Raw genomic sequence first — 7,075 nt, 5'->3', positions numbered from 1 at the left:
AACATTACACTCATAAAAGTTCCAAAAGAATAAAGACATTTCAAATGTCAATATGTGCAAATAGGGAAAGTACAAACGGGGAAAAAATAAACATAAATATGGGTTGTATTTACAATTGCGTTTGTTCTTCACTGCTTGCTGTTTTCTTATGTCAACAGGTCACACATTTCTCTCTCTCTAATCAAATCAAATTGTATTTGTCACATGTGCCGAATACAATAGGTGTAGATGTTACAGTGAAATGCAACAATGCAGTTTTAAGAAAAATACCCCAAAAAAGAAATAAAAGTAACAAATAATTAAAGAGCAAGGGTAAAATAACAATAGCGAGGCTATATACAGGGGTCAATGTAATTGTGGTAATATGTACATGAAGGTAGAGCTATTAAAGTGACTATGCATGGATAATAACGGAGAGTAGCAGTAGCATAAAAGAGTGGGAGCAATGCAAATAGTCTGCGGAGCCATTTGATTGTACACTGCTCAAAATAATAAAGGGAACACTAAAATAACACATCATAGATCTGAATGAATGAAATATTCTTATTAAATACTTTTTTCTTTACATAGTTGAATGTGCTGACAACAAAATCACACAAAAATGATCAATGGAAATCAAATTTATCAACCCATGGAGGTCTGGATTTGGAGTCACACTCAAAATTAAAGTGGAAAAGCACACTACAGGCTGATCCAACTTTGATGTAATGTCCTTAAAACAAGTCAAAATGTGGCTCAGTAGTGTGTGTGGCCTCCACGTGCCTGTATGACCTCCCTACAATGCCTGGGCATGCTCCTGATGAGGTGGAGGATGGTCTCCTGAGGGAACTCCTCCCAGACCTGGACTAAAGCATCCGCCAACTCCTGCACAGTCTGTGGTGCAATGGTGGATGGAGTGAGATATGATGTCCCAGATGTGCTCAATTGGATTCAGGTCTGGGGAACGGGCGGGCCAGTCCATAGCATCAATGCCTTCCTCTTGCAGGAACTGCTGACACACTCCAGCCACATGAGGTCTAGCATTGTCTTGCATTAGGAGGAACCCAGGGCCAACCGCACCAGCATATGGTCTCACAAGGGGTCTGAGGATCTCATCTCGGTACCTAATGGCAGTCAGGCTACCTCTAGCGAGCACATGGAGGGCTGTGCGGCCCCCCAAAGAAATGCCACCCCCACCATGACTGACCCACCGCCAAACCGGTCATGCTGGAGGATGTTACAGGCAGCAGAACGTTCTCCACGGCGTCTCCAGACTCTGTCACGTCTGTCACGTGCTCAGTGTGAACCTGCTTTCATCTGTGAAGAGCACAGGGCGCCAGTGGTGAATTTTCCAATCTTGGTGTTCTCTGGCAAATGCCAAACATCCTGCACGGTGTTGGGCTTTAAGCACAACCCCCACCTGTGGAGGTCGGGCCCTCATACCACCCTCACGGAGTCTGTTTCTGACCGTTTGAGCAGACACATGCACATTTGTGGCCTGCAGGAGGTCATTTTGCAGGGCTCTGGCAGTGCTCCTCCTGCTCCTCCTTGCACAAAGTCAGAGGTAGCGGCCCTGCTGCTGGGTTGTTGCCCTCCTACGGCCTCCTCCACGTCTCCTGGTGTACTGGCCTGTCTCTTGGTAGCGCCTCCATGCTCTGGACACTACGCTGACAGACACAGCAAACCTTCTTGCCACAGCTCTCATTGATGTGCAATCATGGATGAGCTGCACTACCTGAGCCACTTTTGTGGGTTGCAGACTCCGTCTCATGCTACCACTAGAGTGAAAGCACCGCCAGCATTCAAAAGTGACCAAAACATCAGCCAGGAAGCATAGGAACTGAGAAGTGGTCTGTCGTCACCACCTGCAGAACCACTCCTTTATTGGGGGTGTCTTGCTAATTGCCTATAATTTCCATCTTTTTTCTATTCCATTTGCACAACAGCATGTGAAATTTATTGTCAATCAGTGTTGCTTCCTAAGTGGACAGTTTGATTTCACAGAAGTGTGATTGACTTGGAGTTACATTGTGTTGTTTAAGTGTTCCCTTTATTTTGTTGATCAGTGTATGTTCAGGTGTCTTAAGGCGTGGGGGTAGAAGCTATTTAGAAGCCTCTTGGACCTAGACTTGGCCCTCCGGTACCGCTTGCCGTGCGGTAGCAGAGAGAACAGTCTATGACTAGGGTGGCTGGAGTATTTGACAATTTTTAGGGCCTTCCTCTGATACCGCCTGATCTATATGTTCTGTATGGTAGGAAGCTTGCCCCAGTTATATAGTGAGCCGTGTGCACTAGCCTCTGTCGTGCCTTGTGGTCGGAGGCCGAGCAGTTGCAATACCAGGCAGTAATGCAACCTGTCAGCATGCTCTCGATGGTGCAGCTGTAGAACCTTTTGAGGATCTGAAGGCCCTAAAAATGGTCTCTCCCTCTCTCTGTCAATTCAAAGGGCTTTATTGGCATGGGAAACATATGTTTGCCAAAGGAAGTGAATTAGAAAATAAACAAAAGTGAAAAACAATTTTAAAAAACTAACAGTAAACGTTACACTCACAAAAGTTCCAAAGGAATAGAGACATTTCAAATGTAATATTATGGCTATTAACAGTGTTTGTAACGATGTGCAAATAGTTAAGCAAAAATAAATAAACAAATAAATATGGGTTGTATTTACAATGGTGTTTGTTCTTCACTGGTTGGCCTTTTCTTGTGGCAACAAGTCACACATCTAGCTGCTGTGATGGCATACTGTGGTATTTCACCAAAATTGGATTTGTTTTCGAATTCTTTGTGTATCTGTGTACTCTGAGGGAAGTATATGTCTCTAATATGGTCATACATTGGGCAGGAGGTTAGGAAATGCAGCTCAGTTTCTGCCTCATTTCATGGGCAGTGAGCACATAGCCTGTCTTCTCTTGAGAGCCAGGTCTTCCTACGGTGACCTTTCTCAATAGCAAGGCTATGCTCACTGAGTCTGTACATAGTCAAAGCTTTCCTTCATTTTGGGTCAGTCACAGTGGTACTCTCTTTTTAGTGTCAAATAGCATTCTAGTTTGCTCAGTTTTTTTTGTTAATTCTTTCCAATGTGTCAAGTAGTTTTCTTTTTGTTTTCTCATGATTTGGTTGGGTCTAATTGTGCTGCTGTCCTGGGGCTCTGTGGGGTGTGTTTCAGCATGTGAACAGAGCCCCAGGACCAGCTTGCTTAGGGGACTCTTCTCCAGGTTCCCTAAGCAAGCTTACAGATGGCTGTAGAATTTTATAATTAGCGGGTATATGCCTAATTCTGCTCTGCATGCATTATTTGGTATTTTACGTTGTACACAAAGGATATTTTTGCAGAATTCTACATGCATTCTCAATTTGGTGTTTGTCCCATTTTGTGAAATCTTTGTTGGTGAGCGGCTCCCAGACCTCACAACCATAATGGACAATAGGTTCTAGAACTGATTCAAGTGTTTTTTGAAAGATCCTAATTGGTATGTGAAATTTTATGTTCCTTTTGATGGCATAGAATGCCCTTCTTGCCTTGTCTCTCATATTGTTCACATCTTTGTGGAAGTTACCTGTGGCGCTGATGTTTAGGCCAAGGTATGTATAGTTTTTTGTGTGCTCTATGGCAACGGTGTCTAGATGGAATTTGTATTTGTGGTCCTGGCAACCGGACCTTTTTTGTAACACCATTATTTAGTTCTTACTGAGATTTACTGTCAGGCCCCAGGTCTGTCAGGGCCCAGGTCTGACAGTATCTGTGCAGAAGATCTATGTGCTGCTGTAGGCCCTCCTTGGTTGGGGACTGAAGCACCAGATCATCAGCGAACAGTAGACATTTGACTTCAGATTCTAGTAGGGTGAGGCTGGTTGCTGCAGACTGTTCTTGTGCCCTTGCCAATTCGTTGATATATATGTTGAAGAGGGTGAGGTTAAAGCTGCATCCCTGTCTGTGGGAAAAAAATCTTGTGTGTTTTTTTTTTGCCAATTCTAACTGCACACTTGTTGTTTGTGTACATGGGTTTTATAATGTTTTATCCCCAACACCAATTTCCATCCATTTGTTTAGCAGATCCTCATACCAAATTAAGTCAAAAGCTTTTTTGAAATCAACAAAGCATGAGAAGTCTTTGCCTTTGTTTTGGTTTGTTTGTTTATCAATTAGGGTGTGCAAGGTGAATACGTGGTCTGTCGTACGGTAATTTGGTAAAAAGCCACTGTTGAGGATTTTCCCAAGGTTGCTGTTGTTGCATATCCCACAGTAGTTATTGGGGTCAAATTTGTCTCCACTTTTGTGGATTGGGGCTTATCAGTCCTTGATTCCAAATATTGGGGAAGATGACAGAGCTAAGGATAATGTTAAAGAGTTTAAGTATAGCCAATTGGAATTTGTGGTCTGTATATTTTAGAATTTAACATCAACATTTAGCATCAACCCCACAGGCCTTTTTGGGTTGGAGGGTTTGTCTGCAGTTCATTCAATGTCATTGGAGAATCCAGTGGGTTCTGGTAGTCTTTAATTGTTGATTCTAAGATTTGTATTTGATCATGTATATGTTTTTCCTATTTGTTTTTGTTATAGAGCCAAAAATATTGGAGAAGTGGTTTATCCATAAATCTCTGTTTTGGATAGATAACTCTTTGAGTGCTTTCCAATTTTCCCAGAAGTGGTTAGATTCTATGGATTCTTCAATTACATTGAGCTGATTTCTGACGTGCTGTTCCTTCTTTTCCGTAGTGTATTTCTGTATTGTTTTAGTGATTCACCATTGTGAAGGTGTAGGCTCAGGTTTTCTGGGTCTCTATATTTTTGGTTGGATAGGTTTCTCAATGTCTTAGGTTTTTGCATTCTTCATCAAACCATTTGTAATTGTTGTTAATTTTCTTAGGCTGTCTGCTTGAAATGTTTGGATTTCATAGGGAAGCTGAGAGGTCAAATATACTGTTTAGATTTTCTAAGTTTACACCCTCACTATTACAGTGAAACCTTTTGTCCAGGAAGTTTTCTAGAAGGGATTGCATTTGTTGTTGCCTAATTGTTTTTTGGTAGGTCTTCTACACTACATTCCTTCCACCTATAGCATTTCTTAATGTTATTCAGTTCCTTTGGCTTTGATGCCTCATGATTGAGTATTGCTCTGTTCAGGTAGACTTTAATTTGGCTGTGGTCTGATAGGGGTGTCAGTGGGCTGACTGTGAACGCTCTGAGAGACTATGGGTTGAGGTCAGTGATAAAGTATTCTACAGTACTACTGCCAAGGAATGAGCTGTAGGTGTACCTACTGTAATTGTCCCCGCAAAGCCTACAATTGACTATGTACAGACCCACCATGCGACAGAGTGGCAGGAGTTGTGACCTGTTTTTGTTGGTAGTTTTGTCATAGTTGTGTCTAGGGAGGCATATGGGGGAGGGAATGCTGTCACCTCCAGGTAGGTGTTTGTCCCCCTGTGTGCTAAGAGTATCAGGTTCTAGTTCTGGCATTTAGGTCGCCACAGACTAGTACATGTCCCTGAGCCAGGAAAGGGTTGATCTCCCCCTCTAGGATGGAGAAGCTGTCATCGTTAAAGTATGGGGATTCTGCTGGGGGGATATAGGTAGCACACATGAGGACTGTCGTGGAAATTTCCTCTATTTACCAAATTATGAGCGCAAACCACAACACAAGTCAGAGTTAGTTATCAAAGTCCATCTTTAATTATATGAGCTCTATCACAACCCTGTGACTCTCAGATCAATTCAGTGTCTATCAATGAATTCTCTGAGAGCCCCCCTACATTGCAACTGAGATCCTTTAATAGCAAAGAACACACATAGTCAGACAGCATAGACATAATAAATCGTTAAAACTAAAACCCAAAACCATAAACCAATCCTCCATATCAACAGGCATATATCAAATTGTCATTTAGATACAACCAATTCTAAATACAACCAATCCTGGACAAGCTCACGGGGTGCATAGAATGATTCCAGACACTGCCATCCTCCTCTCCCCGATGGGAAAAGTAGGGAGTGACTGGCACACAGACACAGTGGAGCAAAAGACATGTTTACACATGATGACACCTTGACCTCTCCCCTCTCTGCGGCCCATGCAACTTAGTCTTGACATAGAACAGATAACTGCCTAGGTTTCTTCCTAGGTTTTAGCCTTTCTAGGGAGTTTTTCCTAGCCACCGGGCTTCTACACCTGCATTGCTTGCTGTTTGGGGTTTTAGGCTGGGTTTCTGTACAGCACTTTGAGATATCAGCTGATGTACGAAGGGCTATATAAATAAATTTGATTTGATTTGATTTGAACTGCCAATGGCCACCACTATAGTACAACAAAATACATTCTTATGAGAAATAACTCATAAGTATATCATGAAAATAAAACATCTTATCTATGTTACCCACCAATTCTGATTATTCCCCAACAGGACATTTTTCTCTGTTAAGATAATTTTCTCAAAAATTTCTAGCCAGATGTAAAATGTTCCTGTTTTGACTAATTTAATAGTAGGTTAGGTCTGCTTCATACCAAATTAGCATACCCCCCAAGTCTCTTCCCTGTTTCACACCTGGTAGTTTGGTGGATGGGACTACCAGCTCTCTGTAACCTAGAGGGCAACCAGTTGGTTCATCTCCTCTATACCAGGTTTCTTGTAGGATGACATTGTCTGTATTTCCAATTTCTTTGATGAAGTCCAGGTTCCTGCTCTTTAGGCCAAAGGCAGATGGACCTTGTGTTTCTCTCTCTCTGTCTGTCTGTCTGTCTGTCTGTCTGTCTGTCTGTCTGTCTGTCTGTCTGTCTGTCTGTCTGTCTGTCTGTCTGTCTGTCTGTCTGTCTGTCTGTCTGTCTGTGTGATTTGGGTATGTGTATTATATAGAGAAAGGTAGATCAGGGGGAGCAGAGTTGTGTGAGCAATATCTGTAATAAAACTGCCCACAAGCTTATCAAACTGGGGGTTTATTCCCTACCTCCAACACTTAACAACCCCCTGGAATATTTTCATTGAGGAAGGGCGTATCATGGCTCGCCTGTAGCACTCTACATCTGAGCTGAATTTCTCTCTCTAGTACACACACACGGGCAGAAACACAAACACAGACAGACAAACACGCACG

Source organism: Oncorhynchus tshawytscha, linkage group LG14 (genome assembly GCF_018296145.1).
Source record: "Oncorhynchus tshawytscha isolate Ot180627B linkage group LG14, Otsh_v2.0, whole genome shotgun sequence".
Taxonomy (NCBI): Eukaryota; Metazoa; Chordata; class Actinopteri; order Salmoniformes; family Salmonidae; genus Oncorhynchus; species Oncorhynchus tshawytscha.
The sequence above is the reverse complement of the archived record's forward strand: the minus strand, read 5'-3'. Positions refer to the sequence as shown.